Source organism: Melanerpes formicivorus, unplaced genomic scaffold (assembly GCF_026170545.1).
Source record: "Melanerpes formicivorus ecotype bairdi unplaced genomic scaffold, bMelFor1.0.p_v2 SCAF_28, whole genome shotgun sequence".
Taxonomy (NCBI): Eukaryota; Metazoa; Chordata; class Aves; order Piciformes; family Picidae; genus Melanerpes; species Melanerpes formicivorus.
The window spans coordinates 3,608,430-3,630,038 of record NW_027142380.1 but is presented as its reverse complement, the minus strand read 5'-3'; positions in this window follow the sequence as shown (position 1 = coordinate 3,630,038).

The window sequence follows — 21,609 nt, the reverse complement described above, 5'->3', positions numbered from 1 at the left end:
ATTTCTTTCCTGGTTTTAGGAAGCATATACCCTGATTTATTTATTTGGGTACAGAGTGTGAGAAGCTTCCCTGATTAATGGCAAGTGTAAGAACTACAGCTGTTAGGTGTCATATATCAGCAGACAAAGCATCAAGAGATGTCTACTTCTTATCTGGGAAAGCTTTTCTTTCCAGGTTTTTAACAGAAGACCTGTCTTAGACTTCTGATCTGCCTGAACTTGTATTCTGGTAAGTAATTTTCTCCAAGACTCAAGTCAACTAAATTCAGCCTTTTACTCCACACCCATGGACTGCATATCAAATGTAAGGAGCAGATCAATGCAAGCATGACTGTGCCAGCATCACTCCTGAGCATGTGGCTCAGGATCAAATTATTCCTGTGGGAATGGAGAAAGTCATTGCAAGAAGAGGATGCTAACTTTAGGAAGGACAGTGATGTTGTCCTTGCCCAGGGCTGCAGCAGGCAGAGCAATGCGAGTTTTAAGGAGCTGAAAGAGGACAGCGTGGATTTGTCTTTGTTTGGGACATCTTTGATTTACATCTAAATTCCATCTGCTAACAGGGAAATGGTAGGAAACGATCTCTTGTTCTCCTGGACCGGGCATTAAGTGTTAAGGCAGATCCACTTACGTACAGATACATATGCACACCCACCTACAGAAATAGAGATGAAAATGCTTTCTCCTTGCATGTGGCAGGGCACAAAGCCTACAACCCAAGGGTCACCCAGGCTTCAGCAGCCAGGACCAGACGGTGGGGTCAGCTGGTTTGAAGCGAGATTAAGGCAACTGGTGATAGCACCAGTGCTGGGTTTTCTGTGAGCAGTTGGGTGTGGAAATAAGGTCTCGCACACGTGCTAGGAGGACCATATGGTGCTTAGCACACCAGATTTCCCAGCTCCAGCCAGGCCTCAGTCTCACACTCTACCTGTCACTCTTTTCAAGATCCACACTGTCGAGGGTCATTTCATCCTCCCGGGGTCTCCATCAAATTTGTTCACCATACATTATCTCTAGGAAAGGAGAGCTTGGTGCCATCTCTTGGATCTTTCTGTCGATTTTAAAGCTACCAGCCATTTTGATTGGGTTACAATATTTTCCCCTGGGGCTGTATTCGGCACAAGGGAGCTTTTAACCTTTTCCTGGCAGGGAGGAGTTCATTCTCTCATCCTAATGCCAATTACCAGTCATTTCATGACTTGGCTTCATTTGTTTGATGTCTTCACTCTGAAATTTAATAAGAGACAAGCAACAACATATGAGGCTTTGGGACAGCTGAGAATTGCCTTACATGTGACCAGGAACCACACGTGGAGATCCACGGGAGAAAACAGTCTCTGTCTCTTTGGTCCCAGCCAGCTCCTATAACATGTTTTACAGCACACATAAGCCTCCCACTTAATTCCATTTTCAATTTCAGGGTTTGCATCCTTGCCTGTAAATAATCCTTAATGTACCTCACTTCCTGAGGAATCTCTCTTCCCAGTCTTCCTTGTGTCCAGAAGATAGAGCCAAGCAGGGTCATCAATCTGCCCCTTCATATGTTAAGGTCAATAAACTAAATTATCGCAGTAGTGGAGAATATTCCACCTTCAGAAGCTAAAAAATGTCTGCCTTCAGAAACCCACGTGTGCTTATTTCAGAGCAAAATAACTTGGGGGGAAGGAAAAAAAAAAAAAAGCCTGTTTCCATATGTTGCTGATAGACAACAAAAAGTCTTCAGGATTCAAATCAGCAGAGCAACGAGGCCATTGCTTGTTAAGCTAAAGGTACAGAAGTATTTTTAAAGGGAGCTTTGTTGAATCAGCATCTGTTGTTGTTTTTCCTTTTTTTTCTAGCAAGTTGCACAATTTCTTTAAGCAGGGTTATTTTCAGAGTATGGTATGAAAATAATTATGGAGCACTTTCTAAAAGGTTCAGTAATTAAGGCAAGCAGCCAGCTGTTTGGCTGCACAGCTGATCTTGACCGAAAAGTATCGTGCCTCCAAGTCAAACTATCTTAATAAAATTACTAGATTTCACAGAAGGCTTGCAATTATTTCTCTCCTGGTTTCTACAAATAGCTGCAGAAATCATCTTGGGTGCTTCTCTTTGGATCTCAGTTGGATGCCTATGAAATGAAATGAAAAGTCACATAATTGAAAACCAAGTTCTTTCCCCGAGTCCAAATGGTTTGTCTGACTTCACCACAACCTTTGTTCCATGTACCCCCAATAAATAAATAAATAAAAATCCTGATTTGATTTAAAAATTAATCAGTCACTTTTCTTTTCCTCCTTAATCCTTCACCGACATCAAGAATTGTCATTTTTGATCCCAGCTTCCCGAGCGCATTGTCTGGCTTTAATCAAAAGCATTCTGTAATTAGGTTCCAGTTAATTTAGCTTAAATTATTTAAGAGCAAAAAAAACCAACCTTGCTTCCTGGTAAAACTTTCAAAGGAGCTGAACAGGGGTAGTTTCATTTCAGAAATACATTGTTGGCAACCAAATCCTTCCCTTAAAAACAGGAGGGGGTACATAATTTGTCCTGGGTGTTTTGAGGATGATTTTGTACACAGAAACATAAAGAGCACAAATGAGCGTGAGAAGAACCGCTGCAGTCATATTCTGTCTCTCTCCAAAAACCTGGGTCTGGAGCTCTAGAAGGGACACTGTCAGGGCTGGGATCCTTCAAATCCGACCTACTTTTCCATTTCATTCTTTACCAAAGCAAATGCTAGGGTTTTTTTTTTCCTTTTTCTTTCTTAAGGGAGGAGGGGAAATGTCAGTGCACCAGCTCTAAGGTACAGCTGCAGAAACCAGGGCTGATTGGAGGTAACCACACCCTGCATGGAGATGATGCCCTCAGCTGTCCCAGCCCCATGAAGGACATGTCTGCACATCTATGCTGTGCCCTGGCAGAATGCCCATTTAGGTCATTAGAGCAACAGCAAAACCATAAACCCACCTCGGTGCTGTTCTGCCTGAGAAAAGCTCCTTGCAGGATAAGGGATTAGAGAATCAAGACTAGGCAGCGGTGGTAAAGATTCACTTTGCCAGACCCAGTCTTGAATGAGAAATGCTGCAAACCCAAACTGCTCCTCAATACTGGGATAAAAGACATGGACATTAATCACATCCTTAGAAAGAGTCCATGTAGGCATACTGCATGCACATCTCTGTATCCCAAGAGGAATTTTCCCTGTCATTCCCTTGCTAGGTAAGCATCTATTTGCCTCCCTCAGTATGGATTAAAGCTCTGTAATTTGGCAGCTGATGCAAATCTCCCAAAACAGAGAGTGAAAAACCCCAAACTCACACCAACACAGCTCTGCAAGTTGGAAGGCATTTTTCACAGCTGGCTGTTTAAGAAAGCTAATAAAAATGCAAAGGATAGGAACCATCCTAACCATCATCACTCTCCAGGACATACCCATGTATCTCCACATGCACCCAGAGCCTGGAGCTGGTGCCCCATCAATAGAGAGCAGTAACAGCTGCTTCTTGAAAGTACTACTTGCCTTTTTACCCCACTGCCAGCTGGTCTGAGCTCTCACACAAATCGTGGAAGGAAAATTTAGTCTCTTCTCCAGCTAGGGAAAGTTCAAACTCTCATTATCTATTCCAGAAGGCTCCCCAAGAGCAGGGCTGCAGTTGAGGCCAGGATGAGCAGCAAAGCACCATGTGCAGCCCAGGCAAGGTCATAGGAGAAAGGAGGTGCTCCAAATAAGACCAAAATACTCAGCAGATTCCCCTGGTGAAAGCCTGACAGTGCTATCATGGCTGGCACTAAAGACAGTGACTCAAATGGAAGTTCTTGTAAGAAGCACCTAGTTAGGACTTGTGTGGACAGAAGATTTAAGCACGGCACCAGTGCCTGTAATCTGCAACAGGATTTCAAGAAACTTCTAGTAATGAGCTGCTCTCTACTTTTGGGGATCAGCAGCAGTAAATAGACTAGAGAACTGTAAAGTATGGGAAAGCCAGAACCTACAGATCTCAAAAGGAGGCTGTCTGTAACATCCCTGAACATCTGCCCCCACACTTGCTCTCCTTGCGGGCAATTCACACATTATCTTTGCTTTCCTCACACTGACTACAGTTTTCCCAACTGCTTTCTCAAGCTTTGGGGCTGAACAAGAAACAGTGCTGTAAACATTCATGTTTTAGTGAGGAACTTTGCTGGATTTAATTGGAAATTGTTAGCAACACGAGTAGTTTGCCAGCAAGTGCTGAAGTAGGATTATTGGTAGCACCTCAACACAGAAGATTTATTACCTGCCATGAAGAGAACAATTTAAAACAACAGATAATCCCCCCCCCAAAAAAAAAAAACAACTGAGGACTCTCTCTTTTTTTTTTTCAATAATAATTAACATAACATTGCTCTCTCATACTGAACTTCATCTGAATTACTTTCAGGATCTGCAATCTGGCTAAAGCTGTTGCAACAGTCAGGCAGGATACTGACATTCTATTTATAGCCCTGTTGAGAACAGCTGAAATCCATTCCCTTCTCCCAGGACTGTTTCTGTATTTGTGGTGTTTTAAATTTGCACTCCATTAAATTAAAAGTAGTTTATCAAAAAATAAAAATTATTGAGGCTGGGTGGAAGGATTAAAACAGGAAAAAAAACCCACACCATAATTAGAAAATAGCAACTTTTCTTTCCCATTCCTGCTTGTTGAGTTCATTTTTCTTTGCAGTCCTGTGCTGTGCAAGGCCCTTGCAGAGAGGAATACAGGTCCCTCAGGTTTCTTCAGCCATAAAGTCTCCTCTCCCCATTAAGGGCCTTCAGGTTCTTTTGCATCCTCATTTCAAACAAAACAAGGACTCAGGTACAAACAGGTAAAACTGGGCTGTGAAGCTTCACAGGTGCCCACAAAGGAGGAGCAGAGCCTGGATCCTCACCATTAGGCAAATTATAGCCAGGTGCTTCTCTGCCCCAGAGACAGAGTGAAAAGAGAAAGCTCCTCCTAGTTTGTTTCTGAAAGAATCTATTTCCAGCTCCTGAAGTTCTTATTTAAGCACTGTTTAGCACAGAAAATCAGCCAGAGTCTTTTTCCTACTTAACCAAACACCACCCAGTTCTCATGAGGATAAATTACCTTTCCCATCTCATTAGAAATACCCTTTTAGAGTTGTCCAAACACCCACAGTCTCTAATACTCCAGGGAAAGTAACTGCATTTTGTTTTGAAGAATTTAGATCCTGCTTCTTTGCTGGAAAGAGAAACACCAGGAGACCCTGGAGGACAGAGAGCAGGTAAAGACCAATAACACAAAAACCCTGGTGAAAGGGTGTTACCAAACACAAGAAACAGCATGACAACTAAAGGGGGAAAGGAAGATGGAAAATTAACACCCAGGAATGAAACCCCACAAATATAACCATAGTAACAATTAAAAAGAAAAGCAGACACAGCCCAGCACAAAAATCCCAAACAGCTACAGCTGAGCAGAAAATAGCAAGGGCTTTGCTGGAGGGAGGGATTATATTGAATTAACTCCTCCCAGAGGCATTATTAAGTCAAGTAGTGAGAGCTGAGGAGGCTATGTATAGTGAGGGGTACTTCTGGTGGTTTTTTTTTTTTACAAGGGGGGGTACAGGTAAGGCTTTGCATATGGCAACAGCGGGTTGTATACCACGCTATTCCAAAGTCTAGCTATATCTGCTGAGCATCTCCAGGTTTAGTCTTCTTTATAGCTTTGTGCTTTCTAAGAGAAATACATTTTCTTTCCTTGCTGAAGGTCATTTTTGTTAGAAATGAGAACACCCTGAGTTTTGAAACCTGGAATTAAAAAAAAAGATGGAGTAGCAGAAGGGAATTCTGCAGCACCTTCTTCCTTTGTATTCTTTTCCTTGAATTTTATCACCTCTTGTCCCTCTTCTTCAAACTTTGGCTTTTGCTTATATTTCCTGATGCAGTTTTCAGAAGGAACTTGAAATCCTGCAAGGACATCTCTTCAGGTGCAGAAGGAGCTGGGGGCTATGGCAGCTCTCACAGCATCAGCCTGGGAGATGGAAAACAAATGCTTGAGTCTCTGAAATAACTTATCTGGGAGAAATTATAAGCTTGGGCTGTCTGAGAGCATTTGGTAGGCCTGAGGAAGAACGGGAGGCTGGAGAAGAAAATAAAGAAGGTTCCCTTCCCTGCAGGCTGTTGTCAACAAAAGGCAGTGTGGTGACATCGCACTGCTCTTCTCCAAATCTGCCTTGGCAGAAGCAACTCCCAGAGCAGCCTGATCTTTATGAAGGCCATATAGTTTATTTCAATGACCTGTATACACCAGAAGTCCCTGCAGAGAAGCCCAATACATGTACTTAAATGAAGATGTAGAATGTACTAGTCATGAGGTCTGTGGTGACAGGTTGGACCTGATGATCTTTGAGGTCTCTTCCAACCTTGGTGATTCTGTAATGTAGAAGCCCAATACAAGTACTAGAACTTAAAAGGATAAGCGACTTCATGGCAACATTTCACTTTAATACTGTAGGAAAGCAGAAAGTATCTATGGAAGGTTTCAGGAGAAGAAAGAACAACAGGCCACTGATACTGGAAGGATAGTAGATGATAAAGAAGAGCTGACCTGCAAAACAACCTGAAGTGCCAGACAGGAGGACACTTGCCTCCATGTTGGAGAAGCTCAACCTGATATGGGATGAAGATAACAGTGGACAGCTGCATATCAAAGGAGAAAACTCAATTAGCAGCAGTGGTGCAAGAATGTCAGGGAACTGCTTACCCTGCTCGATTTTTCCTATATAAGCTGCTTGTTCTGTGCCAATAAACGATTCCTGCCTCACCAGCAAGGGAGTCTGTGCATGCTTTCCGAAATAATACCATTATGGGGGACGCATATAACCAAAGGACCAAACCCAGCTGTTCCAGCCTTAAGTAGAGAGCTCAGCAAGTGTGACTGGAAGGACAGAGTCTGGCTATTAATGTGTGTCAGAGCTGCAGAATTGCAGAAGAGTATGGGTGGGAAGGGACCTCTGGAGACCACCTAGTCCAACCCTTCTGCTAAAACAGGGTCATCTACATCAGGTTGCACAGAATTGTGTCAAGATGGGTTTTGAAACACAGAGAAGGAAACTCCACAATCTTTCTGGGCAGCCTATTCCAGTGCTCCATCACCCTCAAAAGAAAGTTTACCCTTAAGCTCAAGCAAAACCTCCTGTGTTCCTCTGGCCCTAACACTGGCCACCACTGAGAAGAGCTCAGCCCCTTCCTTATGACCTCCACCCTTTAGATAGTAATATGCATTGATCAAATCTCCTCTCAGTATTCTCTTTTCCAGGCTTAAAGGACAGGCTAAAGTATCAGAGGATAGCTATGAGCCAGCAGTACAATATGGCCATGAAAAGGCAGGCACAGTTATGGTCCTTTTCATGGGTGATATTTTCAGTGAGGATGAAGAAGCGTTTGCACCTCTGTACAGTCTGGGATACTGTGTGAAGTGATGGCTACCCAGGAACAAGAAAGGTAATCGCAGGGAAAGGTGCAGAGGGGAGAGTGAAAGTGTTTAGCTGCTTATCTGAGCAAAGATAACCTGCAAGTGAGAATTACTCCTATCCAAGAGCCACGAGTGTGCAAGCATACTTGAAGGCTCAAGTCCCAGGCTCAGTCTCTCTTGCCAAAAGCAGCAGGTCTCACACCCCTACTGCTGGTCCACTGGCCAAGAGGCTTAAAATCAACCCCCATCTTCGTAAGTGCATCCCTGTGCATTCCTGGATATGCACCATGGTATGGGAGCTGTGGAACTTGAAAAAAAAAAAAAAAAAAGAAAAGAAAAAAGAAAAGGTTAAATCAAGGCTTCTGGGGCAAATTTTAGTCCTTCCAGCTGGGGAACTTGCCATGTGGTTCTTCTCCACTCCTTTTCTTCTAGTTTTCTAGTAGCTGTCACTGATGTGGGAGCAACCCCACATCAGTGGGGTTGAGAGTTTGGTGCCAAGGTTTAAGTTCAAACCTGGAACTGAATCTGGCTGAATTGGTTCCTGACAGAGGGGAGCCTTGGGAGAGTGTTAAGATGGTCTACTGAAACCTGGGCTGTTCCATGATTTCTCCCTGAGGATGGATCTGACAGTGCCTGTAGTGTTTAGACTGAAGGCTCAATTGTGTTTTGACAACAGTTTTTCCTGGTGTGATGGAGAGGAATGCATCTCAAAATCTGTTCTGCCCAGGCTTGTGTCTCAGAAGTATTTAATAATCTGAGATTTCTGTGCTCTATAAATAAAGCAAAAGGCTCGTGGGCTCCCCAAGACAGTTTCCTTCCTCTCTTCCTGAACTTAACCAGACTACCTGCAAATCTGAAATCCAAATACATGCGTGAGAAAAGAGAAGTGTTACATCCAATGCCCTGCTTCCTTGTGCTGTTCCTGCCCCAGGGAAGAGCAGGAGGCTCACATTTGAGACAGGAGTAACCAGTGTGGTTGGGCTCTTTTTGTCTCCATCACAAGTGAAATGAGGCAAAAAGGGAAATAGGTGTAAACCTGCAGAATGCTTTGTTTATCAAAGAATTTTAGCCCTAAAATACTGTAGAGGTCTCAACAAAAGTGGATGAGTGTATATGTGTGTACAAGTCCTTGATCTGGGTGTGTACAAGTCCTTGATCTGGGTGTGTACAAGTCCTTGATCTGGTCCTATTGTGCTGGAGGAAAAGATTTAAGAAAATCCATCACAGACAGGTAATGGACAGGAGGAGGAAAAGAAAGGACACCTGGAGATGAAGAGCTGATCTCCCCCACAAATTCCTTACTCATTTTCTGAGCATGGGGCCCTGGAACTTGCAGGAGCTGCTACATTTCAGAAGAAAAATCATGCTAACTGACATGAAAAGCCTGATATTAAATACCTTCTTACTGGGACTTATTAAGTTCTAAGCAAGGCCATATCTTCACAGTGCCATATTAAACACTACAAATGTAAATAATGGGATTAATTAAAAAAGATACAGGTCAGGCCATTCATGCTTTTCAAAAAAAAAACATTTCATAATGAGTTCCTTTCCTTTGATGTCAAAATGGTTGACACCTTGCTTTGTTTTACAATAAAACCTCTATTGCCACAAGCCACCACACCACTAAATGAAAAAAAACCCAAACCCACACAAACAAACCCACAACAATTAAGCTATTGCATGAACAAAAATAGAACATTCTTTGTGGTGTTGGAAGATTTTTTTTTTATTTACTCTTGCCAGTAATGAAAATTATGTGCATATAATAACAGGAGGAAAGAGATTCTGAGGAAGATTTTCGTGGCTCTCAAGCTCAGGATAGCCAGTGCAGAATCTGCTCTGTGCCGTTCAGTGCAAATACGAAAGCAGAGGGATCTGGGGTTGTTTAGTTGCCTTGCATCTAATTCTTTCAGAGCAACTCAGTTCATTGTGAGGAAATGCATAGTTATATTTCTTTTATGAAAGCAAACCCTTTAGGTTGCAGGGTAAAACATAAACTGAGGACTACTGGTAAGTGACAAACATTTCAGCCCTACGTGTTAAAGAGCATGAGTTTTGTGGTTTAATGTGTCACTTCTTCAATATTTGAGCTATTTTTTCCTATCTTTTATAACAATTTGCTGGCACAGAAGCAGGTTTCTCTTCTGATGCATTTTTGGGTAAAGATTCTGATCCTTACTCATGCTCATGTATACTTTTACAGCATTCTTGATGATGTGCCAGCAAATTGTTCTTATTTCTGGGCTCTTTTTGTTTTACCAATAAACCTTTATTTAGAATAAACCTTTATTTAGAATAAACCAAACCAGGTTGGAAGAGACCTTCAAGATCATCGTGTCCAACCCATCAACCAATCCAACCCAACCAAACAGCTAACCCATGGCACCAAGTACCCCATCAAGTCTCCTCCTGAACACCTCCAATGACGGCAACTCCACCACCTCCTTGGGCAGCCCATTCCAATGGGCAGTCACTCTCTCTGTATAGAACTTCTTCCTAACATCCAACCTGAACCTCCCCTGGCGCAGCCTAAGACTGTGTCCTCTTGTTCTGGTGCTGGCTGCCTGGGAGAAGAGACCATCATCCGCCTGTCTACAACCTCCCTTCAGGTAGTTGCAGAGAGGTCACCCCTGAGTCTCCTCTTCTCCAGACTGAGCAACCCCAGCTCCCTCAGCCTCTCCTCATAGGGCTTGTGTTCCAAACCCCTCACCAACTTTGTTTCTCTTCTCTGGACTCGTTCCAGCAAGTCAACATCCTTCCTAAACTGAAGGCATGGAAAGGCTTTTGTATAAATGAGGATTGGGAACAAACTTTGTTCCTTCACAAATGTTGACTTGTGAAATGGAGCTGTACTCCATCTGGATTATAAAAAGCAGGAAAAATAGCTCAAATATTTCATATTTGCACTGAACAACACAGAGCAGATTCTGCACTGGATATCCTGAGCTTGAGGGCCATGAAAGTCTTCCAACAGAACGCAGCATGAGTAAGGATCAGAATCTTTGCCTAAAAATGCATCAAAAGAGAAATCTGCTTCTGTTCCTTGATGACAGGAATAATTCTTGAAAATAATGGCCTGATTGTATTCATATTTTCATATTAATCTGAGCATGGAAAAAAAAAATAACCAAAACCCAAAACCAAAACTTCATGTTCAAATTGGAAATCAGGGAAGCCTAAATATTTTACAAATATTTATTTATTTGTTTGTTTATTTATTTATTTATTTATTTAGTTATTATTATGCTGTTTTTCCCAGTGGATATTTTTAGTAAAGTTTTCTCTGCATTGCCGTCATACTGCCCTGATGTGCCCGGCAACACATACCAGTTACCATCTCCATTTCTCTCCTGCGTGGCCATACCCAGCAGGGCAGAAAGGGAACTTTTTCCCACCTCTGGTTTTGAAATTCTTAGTGGGTTTAGGCTGGCAAAGAGTAAATATTAACACCAGTGTCCAAATTCTGATGAAAGGATCTGGGGAGAAAGCTGTCAATCGGATACTTTGAGTCAGTGATGTGAGCTCCAGAGGGGATGGTTTTCAAACCTGAGCACCAGCGCCAGGTGCTGAACTCACCACCGTTCCCACTGGTGATTTGTTGCTGCAGCAAGAGGTTGGGGCAAGCCAAATTTCTACCCAGGGATGGTTCATTTAACCAACAGTAAGTCCTTTCCTGTCTGCATCCATTCCAACACAGCATAAGGCACTGAAACCACCCAGCTGCCCTACTCCCACAGTCCCTCCTGAGGGATCATTGGCCCGGAGGATGCTGCAGCACTGGCCTGGGGCTGCTTGGTGCTTTGGGGCTGGCAGCCTAGAGCAGCTGCAGTCAGTCTCGTTCTGATCCTGTACAGAGCTAAATCTGGAACAAGTCCTCTGAGATCAGCAGCATTTCCCTTGCATAAAGCCACTGTCCGGGAAGGCAGATTATCCCAGACCAGATGTCACTTTCTGCAGCCACTGCTGGCCCCTGCACGATGTGGGTATGGCTGTCTGCACCTTCCTCAGCTTTTACTGGGCTCTTGCACTTAATCTTACCTTCAGCACAAGGATCCAGGAGACCTTGTTATAATTTCTTGTTTGTCTACCTTCTTTTTCAGGAGCTCCACTTCATCACTGATCACCACAGGCCTGGCACCTGAATACGTGTTTTGATAAAATAAAGTTACAATTCTCACAGTCAAACTTAGGATACTTTTGCTGTCTTGAGGGGTGAAACCTTCTGTTTCATCAAACAAAAGCCTGGAATTGTTTCTCAAGCCACCACAACTATAAGCATCACAAGGCTTGGGGGGGGTGGGGTGTGCGTGTGAGTAGGTGATTTTAAGGTTCCTTCAAACCCAAACTATTCTATGAATCTATGAATCTCTCAGTACTTGAGTGTGCAGAGCAGCCCATTTCACACTTAGCCAGACATAATCATTGCATTTCACCTACTATCCCTAGCTCTGGTACTGGCCACACACAACCCTATTTTCTCATGTTGAGCAGACCCTCCAACAGCAGCAAATCACTTAGAGGTCCCAAGCTCCTTGCAGAGGCATTGTTCTGCCTCTTCAGACGTGAGCAAATGAACATGATACTGCTCAATGCCACTGTCTGGGCATTCCATCTTTTCTTCCTGAGTAAAGGAAAACCTTGCCCGGCTCTACACAAGCATGTGAACTTCAAAACTGGCTGTATTTAACTCTGAGTGCAGTCTTGGTCTTGTGCTAGGAGCTGCAGGAACAGAGAACAAAAAATTTGTGTTTGAAGGCTTTGCCAAGAAAACTAAATATGTGCTGGATCTTTAGCAGATCTGATATGTACTGGATGTTTAGCAGAGCTGATATTTCACAGTATCACAGTATCACAGTATCACTTAGGTTGGAAAGGACCTCGAGGATCATCGAGTCCAACCTGACACCACAGACCCCATGACTAGACCATGGCACCAAGTGCCACGTCCAATCTCCCCTTGAATGCCTCCAGGGTCGATGACTCAACCACCTCCCTGGGCAACCCATTCCAATGCCGAATGACTCGCTCGGTGAAGAACTTCCTCCTCACCTCGAGTCTGAACCTCCCCTGGCGCAGCTTGAGACTGTGTCCCCTTGTTCTGGTGCTGGTTGCCTGGGAGAAGAGGCCAACTCCCTCCTGGCTACAACCACCCTTCAGGTAGTTGTAGAGGGCAATAAGGTCACCCCTGAGCCTCCTCTTCTCCAGGCTAAACAATCCCAGCTCCCTCAGCCTCTCCTCATAGGGCTTGTGTTCAAGGCCTCTCACCAGCCTTGTTGCCCTTCTCTGGACACGCTCAAGTGTCTCAATGTCCTTCTTAAACTGAGGAGCCCAGAACTGGACACAGTACTCAAGGTGCGGCCTAACCAGAGCAGAGTACAGGGGGGATTTTCTTCATCTGCATTTACCATGGGTAATTGGGTAGTTCCTGAGGGAGACAAGATGGTTTTGTAAGAACTTTGGACACAGACCAGTACACACACTCTTGTAAAGGAGCCCTTGAATTTGTACAGACAAAACCTTCTTCCTAAACATCTGTGCAGTCAGACAGACTGCCACACACAGTATTGTGAGAAAAGCAAAAGAGAGAAGGTGACCTATACATGACTAGATATCATCAAGATTTAGAGATAGCAAATATATTTGCATGTAATTTACACACACCTACTCCTGCTCTAATCAACAGCACAGCATCTGGACCTGTATTGTTTGGAGGCTTTGAAGAGCAAAGCAGTTGTATATCAAATAAAATTCCCTTTTGCTTCATTTTCAGGTACACAAAGACATCAAAATAACTCCAGGGATACTAAGTGGCTGAAGCATACACAGTTTCACATTGTATAGACTCCCTAATCACCCTGTGTACGTACTCTCTCTGGTACATTTTATAGCTACAGCATGAAAAGCTTGCTTTGGACTTTAATTTGGGGCAGAGAGAAGTGGAGCAGATATCTGTGCTCCATCACATAACTTGAGTTTCATTTTGAACAAAGAGAAATGGAACAGAGGTCTGTGCTCTACTATATAGCTACAGATCAATTTGGAGGATAGAGACCAGTGGTCTAAGTAACATTTCTTCTCCTGAAAGTTCATGCCCATTGTGGTAGCTGAGACAGGCAACCGTTCCCTACGTTCCTCCAGTCCCTGCTGTACCCTGACCATGCATAGCCTCAAAGGGAAAGGAGCAGGAATATCTGCTACTCTCCTCTGGCATATGTCCTATTTCACAGCAGGAATTTAATGCTTAGACAAAATATTTTTCTATAACCCAGCATGAAAGTAAAATTTCCCAGTGCTTTCAATTACTGGACACCTGAGTGAAGAAACTGCTGCTGATAGGATTAACAGTGGTGCAGGGTAAGTGGCACACAATGACCCATGGAGACCTCAGAGCAGTTCCAGGAGCTTATTTGTGCAGCAGGAGCAGGGCTGTGCAGTTGGTGCTGGGTGGCTGGGGTCCTGCTCATTTTACCAAGGCAAGCTGGGCAGTGGTAGCTGCTGAATTTGGCAGGGATTCCGTACTGCATGCTGCAAGAGTGGCTTTGTGCCTGCATCTAGAATGGATGAGAATGAACCCAGAAATGCTGGTGAGGATGCAAGTCCCATAAATTTCCTGGAAACAGGGTCAGATATCTGATTCCCAGCATTATTTCAAGCAAGATACTGCAACTTCAAGCTTCCACTGAAGGAGACAAGCTAGGTTGTCTCTTGTGCTTATAGATATATCAGTATGGCCCCCAGAGATCTCATGTGATGTGATGTGATAACATGCTGCTGGTTCTGGGAGCCATAGCAGTTCTCCATACGTGAATGAGCAGCTCAGTCACACAGTATAAATGTCAGACCATGCCAGTTGTGGTGCTCCTTTGGAGTGATTTTGTATGTCATGATAAAGAACTATGAAAAACGACCCAGTTATCACTCACCCAAGAAAACTGGCATGATTATAGTGATCACATGCAACATGTGAGGGCTATCAACACAACATACAGAGCACAGCACAGCGCACACAGTTTAGGGTCTCTGGTTTCATCAGGATAAGAACTATGAGGTTTGTGCTTTCCAGTTCAGAAAACATGGTTTCAAGCAAAGAGGAGAAAGAATTCTTTAGATATGCTGATGCCTTTGTACTTCGGTTTTAAGAATGAGGACTGTTAATGCAAGTGAATATACCCTGAAACCTTTGCATGGCAAGACAGACCAGCATTGATTCTCACTGGGGCAGAGAGTTTTGCCTGCCACTTCATGCTATCAAGTGTCAGCTCCAAGTATGGTCTGGGTATTTGGGTTTGTCTTTCATGCCAGATTTATATGATACCTGGTGCAAGGGGATGCAGTGAAGGCTCCAGGATGGCAGTAGCTGGGGGAGGCAGAATTTGGAGCAGCTGCAGCCCACCTATTTCATGGCAAAGTCAGCAGATGGGAGAAGCCTCTGCACCCTTCAGTCCAATATCTCCAGCTAAAACACAATCCAAAGAGGTTTTTATTTTAATCGCAAGGAACAAAACAAAACACCCCAAACCAAACAACAAACAAACAAACCAAACAACAAACAAACAAACCAAACAACAAACAAACAAACAAACCAACAACCCCCCCCCCCCCCCCAAACAACCAAAAACCATCAGTGTGGCTTGAGAATTAATGAACAAATCATCTTAGATGAGCCACAGTCAGTAATTTGAGTCCAACTGGTAATCTCACCTGTTACATAGCTCTGAATGGTCACTACCAAATAAAACACCTCGAAATAACACAAATACCTGAGTGAAAAAAAATGCATTTTGACAATCACTTGTGCTGGAAAGATGCACAGAACTGGCAGCCAAGAGGCAGCAGAGCTGCCTTGCTTCAATATCTTCTTAAAACTCCCTAGTGCCAAAAAGCTGCTCACTATCCTTGGGTAGCTGGATGCCTCAGGGGCTTAACTGTAATTACTGGTCTAAAAGTTTTTTTTCAGGAAAGCTGGGATTATAAGAAGTCTGTAAACTTTCCTACCTCCTTAGTCCTGTGTTGGGCTGTAGCAGGTAGCTTTTGGCCTGTGCATTACATTTACAGGCATTCCCAGCTGTTTTTCAAGGCTGCTTTTGCACCTTTTCAATTTTCCTCTTACTAAATGCAAACATTTCAAGAGTAACAGTCTGCTGCACAATAACTCACCTCTCTTTCATGACAGAATATCCCGAACTCATAGCTTCACATCAGGCTGAGTCATGGCCCTGTGTTTAATATGTGGGGCACTTCTTGTTACCTCTCTGTGGGTAGAAATATCCTTCCAGAAGCAAAATCTGTATTCCCTCACAATATTCAGCAATCAAGAGTTTGACTAGCTCCTAGTGTTTCCAAAATGGGTGCCATAATTAACTGATTTAAAGCCTGCTGCAATCAGGAGTGCACAGCCAATGAATATTCAAGCTGTTCTCATTGTTAGGGACGATAAAGAAGCATCTTCTCTTTTGGTGGTTAGTTTGTCTTGTCTAAAGAGTCATCCAGAAGATGGTGCCACAGTTCTGCCTGTGAAATGAATGCCAGCCCAGAAGAGAGTCCCTGCCCGGAAATGAATACTTCATGGAAATTTAAGAGCAAACTTATTTTCAAGGGCAGTTCAGAGCTCCAAACCTGCCATTTAGTCTGTGTTAAGGCTCTTTTTGAAAACTGGGGCAATGTATCTTCATTGCTTTTGCTCTGTGTCACTCTAGGCAAGGTCAGCCAGCACAGCAAGGAAGAGAAAACCCATCCCATCTCCCTGTTCCCTTCTGAAAAACAGACAAATCTTTGGGCATTTGTTAAACTGCTCTTTCTGGGTAGCAGCAAGCCATCAAAAATAATAAATGAGAAGAGGACAGAACAAGCCTCTCTCTGGATGCTTTATGAGGCTTCAGTGGAAGTAGGAAATGCAGCATAAATAGAGTATATAGCCACTTCTTTTGGTTAAGGAAGGGAAGCATTGCTGAGGCTTTGTGTCACTGATGAAAATGATGATGTCAAGACTGTACATCCTTGTAATCAGATTAAATAATCTGATTTCCATTTCACAAAGCTTTTCTCTAACACAGAAGGGGAAAATGAAAACTGAGATTGGAATGAAGCAAAATCTTTGCTCCTACCAAAAAGAGGCATTTAATTTTTTCTTCCATTACAATTTTCTGTTGTCTGAGGTCTCTTCTCTGTAGCTCAAGCAATTTGTCATCCGATTAGTCTGATGAAGCATAGAGAAGTCATTTGAACTGTAAATTTTCTGCAGGCAAAATAAAATGCAAACAAGAAGAGCTTCCTGTGCCTGCCAAAGTGATGATACTCAGAATACAAATAAGAAAAAGCCATGCTGACAGCATAAGCTATTTTTGTATTCTGTCATTGGCTCCCGGGCATGACGGTTTGAACAGGACCGCATCTGTATCCCAAACCCAAATAAACCATGGAGTCTTAAGTGAAGTTCGTGTCTTACAGAATAGCTGTTTAATCACAGTGAAAGGATACATTGCAGGAAGGATGAATCATGATGTTGATTCACACTCAAGCTGTACGTTTACTGTTTGGATCAACCCGGACAGAACAGCTAAAGAGAGAAGGGTTTCCTTCACTGACAGCAGAAGTGCTTTGCCATGCAGGGGAAGCCAGCAGGCTCTTTTGTGCTGGCAGCAGGAGCTAAGGACACTTCACATCATGGTTTGGTACTGGAACTTTGAGGAGACTATGTTGAAACCCAGCTTTTTGTGGTGGATGGGCAGAGCTGTATGGGCATCTTCAGGACACGGGTCCTCTGCCACCCTCCCGTGGTGACTTCCCAGCTTCCCTAGGGTGACTGGTTTCATCACCCAAAGCTTACCTCCAGGGCAAAAGCTCACCAGAGGATAACCTGCACTTGGATGGTCTGAATGCAAAGAGTGTTAAAGGGCAGGACTGATGAAGGATGCTAGGCTAGGTCTGTCCTTTCCCACAGCTTTAGCGTCTCTCAACCTCACCCTCACGTGGCTCCTCTGTGAAAAACAGCTGTGGCCTCTTTCCCATCTTTAAAACCTAAGGCATTTAAAAAGCACAAACTATTTTCAATACTCTTAATCTGATGAATTATTGTACAGACATATGTCGTGGACTCAACACCTGCCAGGATGCACTTAATGACTCTGGCTAATTGCAATAATACGTTGCTCTCATACTCCCTTTGCCATATCTGGACCTCACAATCATATGGGAGGTCAGCAACTTTGGCAACAGTCAAGCAGAGGTGGGAGGAGAGCTGCTAGGACTGTAGCTAGCAAATGGACCATGCAGTCACACAGAGGCCTTGATGCTGCAAGTTGTTCCAAAACAGTCCTCTGGAAAATGTTATCAGAGCAATGAGAGATTTTTGTGACGCAAAGTAACTGCTACTTATTATTTCTGGAAAGAATGCTCTCTTTTTTCTAGATGAGCATCAAAGGGGGCCTACCATCAAGCCAAGGAATGTTTTACAATCCAGGCACTTAATTTACTGAACTAGAAGGTGGTGCTGATCTGTACAACAAATCACTTTGCAAAGCCAGGACCTTTTTGAGGTTTGCACAGTCCCACAGGACTTCATACTTCAGGAAACCTTCTTCCTCTGCCTCAGCAGAGATTGAGGTATCTTCCTGATGGGGTTGAGCTCAGCAGCTATCCAAACCACCATGTCAGTTAAACTGGATTTAAAAACCAAGCCCATCACCACATTTAAATTTAATTCTGCTCTTAATCATGAAAAGTGGCTGAAGGCTTTGCTTCTTTCTCCCCTTGCTGTCTCCAGCATTTGCTTGGCTGACTGCTCAGCAGCTGCTTGTGCCATGTGGTTCTCTGGCAACTGTGGGATGCTCAGTCAAGTAGCAACTTGAGTGGCACCAACGGCCATGTCGTGAAGGGATGATTGATAACCTGATTGGAGCCATGACTGTGTTTCCACCCACGCTCGCTGCCAGTCCCTTTCAAGAGCGAGACGCCTCTCTGCCATGCTTTGCTTTTGATGAGGGAGTACAGCAAAACATGCAGCAAGATGAGTCCATCAGGCTTTTTACAGCTTTGGACAAGCCTGACTAAGACTTTGTCTCAAGTTTGCTTCTGAGCAGCTGAGTATGTTCAGGGATACTCTCAGCATGTGCCAAAGCCAGGAACCCAGCACACTACTTCTCACCCTGGGTATAAAAGACCATAAAAACCCTTGCCTGGTGAGGATGTGAAAGAGGCAGAAGATGCTTCTTGTACCCTGGGTGAGTGATCCAAATATGGAGACTCTAATGTCAGTGTTGTCCCAGGTCCCAGAAACCCTGTAAAAATTATCAGAAGCAGACAATTCCCATGCAACTCTTGTATTTTGAGAAAATGAGGCTCCTTGGTAGGAAAAAAAAAGTTGATCAATGGATTCTTATTTCACTTTTTACTGGAAATTTGTCTGAAGGAAGAAGTGAGAAATTGGGAGTTAAACAGATCCTTGCTGGTGCGAGGGACTGGGAAGATCCTTTGGTTTGGAGATGTCAGTGTTGCAGTGACTTAGCCAGCAGCACAGCAAAGGCTGGTGGGAGAGCTCTGAACTGTAAATCTGCCCTTGCTGAAATCCACCTTGTTCAGGTTTGAAAGAAAGGAAGGAAAAAAACTAATACCCAGATTATTAGCATTGACTTTTGTCTTTTTCATTAGGACTTCACCCTGCAGGAGAAAGGAAAAAAAACAAAAAAGGAAGGCAGAGCTAACGTCATGGATAAAATTGAAGCCCAAACCTGATTTTCATGCTCTATTTATTACAGTAGATCAGAGGTTTTGTCTGAGATCCTTGGGAATGTAAAGAACAGTGAGTTTGTTAGAGCATAGCAGCAGTTGCATTTTTTCCCCTGCCTCGACACAAAACTCATCTGCTTTCTCAGACTGAACAGGGTCCTTGTTCAAAAACTAACCTCAGAAGTGGAGGTCCTTGATGCTGGGTGAGGATTTGACCCCAAATGCCTTACATGTGTATGTCAGCTGTGTCTGGTCTTCAGAACAACTCTTTCCCCTGCACTGGAGGATGCATCACCCCAGGTGCTGTAAGAGGTGATATATGGTACTGAGGCCATACCATCACCAGGCTCTCCAGCAGTGAGGACACTAAGGGAAATCTTGAGTCACCTGGAGAGCCCCTGAGGAAATGGGTATGCCATGAGCATCAGGTATCTGGTAGAGCCATGATTCAATGCAAGAGCAGCCAGCAGGCACTTTGCAGAGCCGCCAGCTGCAGGCAGGCATTGTGGCAGTCTAGAGGGGAGGCACCTAGGCACAGTGCCTTCTGAGCACCTCCCCTGTCTACCTAAATGCACCCAGAAAGAGGAGCCCTGCTTCCTCTCCTCAGAAAAGAGCTTTCCTCAGAGATGCTTTTGGTTGTTGGCTGCTGTTTCAGCTGTGTGGTAACTTACTGGCACAGCAGTTAGGCATATGCATGCACTTGTTTTCTCTTTCCAGGATCCAGCTGGGGTCCTTGGGGGCATTAGAAATCCTCTAACACAAAAATTAAACCAAAAATCCCAGCTCCCAGTGAGAGAGCTGTGCTTCTAGCCCGAGCTTTGTCTTTCAGGGAAAATGGCCTCACTCACTTAGCAAGTTATCTGTGAGAGCACATCGGCTGCATGCCAGCAATGCTATCGTCTTGCTATCAGCTGTGTGCTGCATTACTCACTAGGCAATGACCTTCTAGCAGATTATTGGAATTATATTGAATTTCAATGGTGGTTTCTGGAGCCTGCATCACTTTTAGGCATGCTCTCTCTGCCTCCTGTTATATCTGAGCTGGCCAGCACATGCTGCTGGTGCCAAGGCAGCTGAAGAATCCTTCTAGCTGTGTGGCTGCTGTTGTAGCTTTCCATGTAATTGATCCATCAGAAAAGTTGTGCCCTAAATCCAACAGCAGCAAGACTGTCATGATCATTATTCAACAAAAATGAGAGGTTTGGGGGTTGTCAACAGAGTTGCAATGGGTTTTCCCCCACTGTAAGCTACTTCATGTTGAGATTGAAAAATCACCTGATCTTTTCTTGAGATGTCTGAGTTCATTCACACAGAAATAGGGTTTAGATTGATATTTCCTTAAATGAACATAACAGAAGGTGAGGAGGAGATAAAATAATTAACAAATTCAATCACAGAATTGCTTTCAAAGCTTTTCACAGGTACATGAGAAGGAAAGTACCTCACGGATGGGAAGATTGAGTATGCTGATGCTAATACCAAATGTTCTTGGGTTGGTTAAGTTTAACCTAGGAATCTCTAGCTAGAGATGGAGCTGCTTTCCCAGCTGGACAGGTTCTTTCTACCAATTCCAAGGAAACATTTCTTTGCTGATGGATCAGCATGTGAAGAAAGGAACATGGCTCATGAGCCACATCAGTTGTCACTGGAAACTTTTCACCTGTAGAAGCCTCGTTAGACATTCTCATTGCTTTTTCCTGTGAAGACTTCTTGAGTGTACTTAAAATGGAGCTGCAGGTACTTGCTAAGAGCAGAGCCTGTTCTTCACTCTTCCCTAGGCCTGTAAGCAGCATCAAAAATCAGGACACCAAGGAGCTCAACTGTTTGTTGATTCCTTACCAGCCCTAGTGTTTGTAACCCTGGCCAGCATTTCAATACCACTAACACCATCATTTAACATCTATTTACTGGTGTGACAATGTTCATGTGCTGAAACACACACTTGAGTTTCTAAGCTTGCAGTTCCTGATATGGGTAACACATCTAACAACCCCAAAGTTAATTTTTCACTAAATTGCCAATAGTGGGATACTGCATTGGTAATGCTGGACTTGTGCAGCCCAGAAAGGCGGGAGTCCTGCAGCCTGGGCTGTGCTGGGGTCAGGCTCAGGGAATGGGGTGGTTTGCAGCCTCAGCTGGAGCCAAAAACAACCGCGCTGCCCTTCACCAAACCACATCATTTGTAACCTACTTACATAGCGCCTAAGGTAGTTGCACACTCTCATGGTAGGCACAGGCACATGCTGCAACCTTAGTTACATTTCTAAGCATTGCACAAAGTAATTGCACCTGTATTATACTAGAGCCTTACAAACCTGACAACACTTTCAGTGAAGAGCAGCTATTAGAAATAGTGTTACTCATGAAAACAAACCCAAACCTCCAACAAATAAGTACTTGCTAGATCAACTGAATTTACTGTTGCAAAGAAAGTGACCATGTC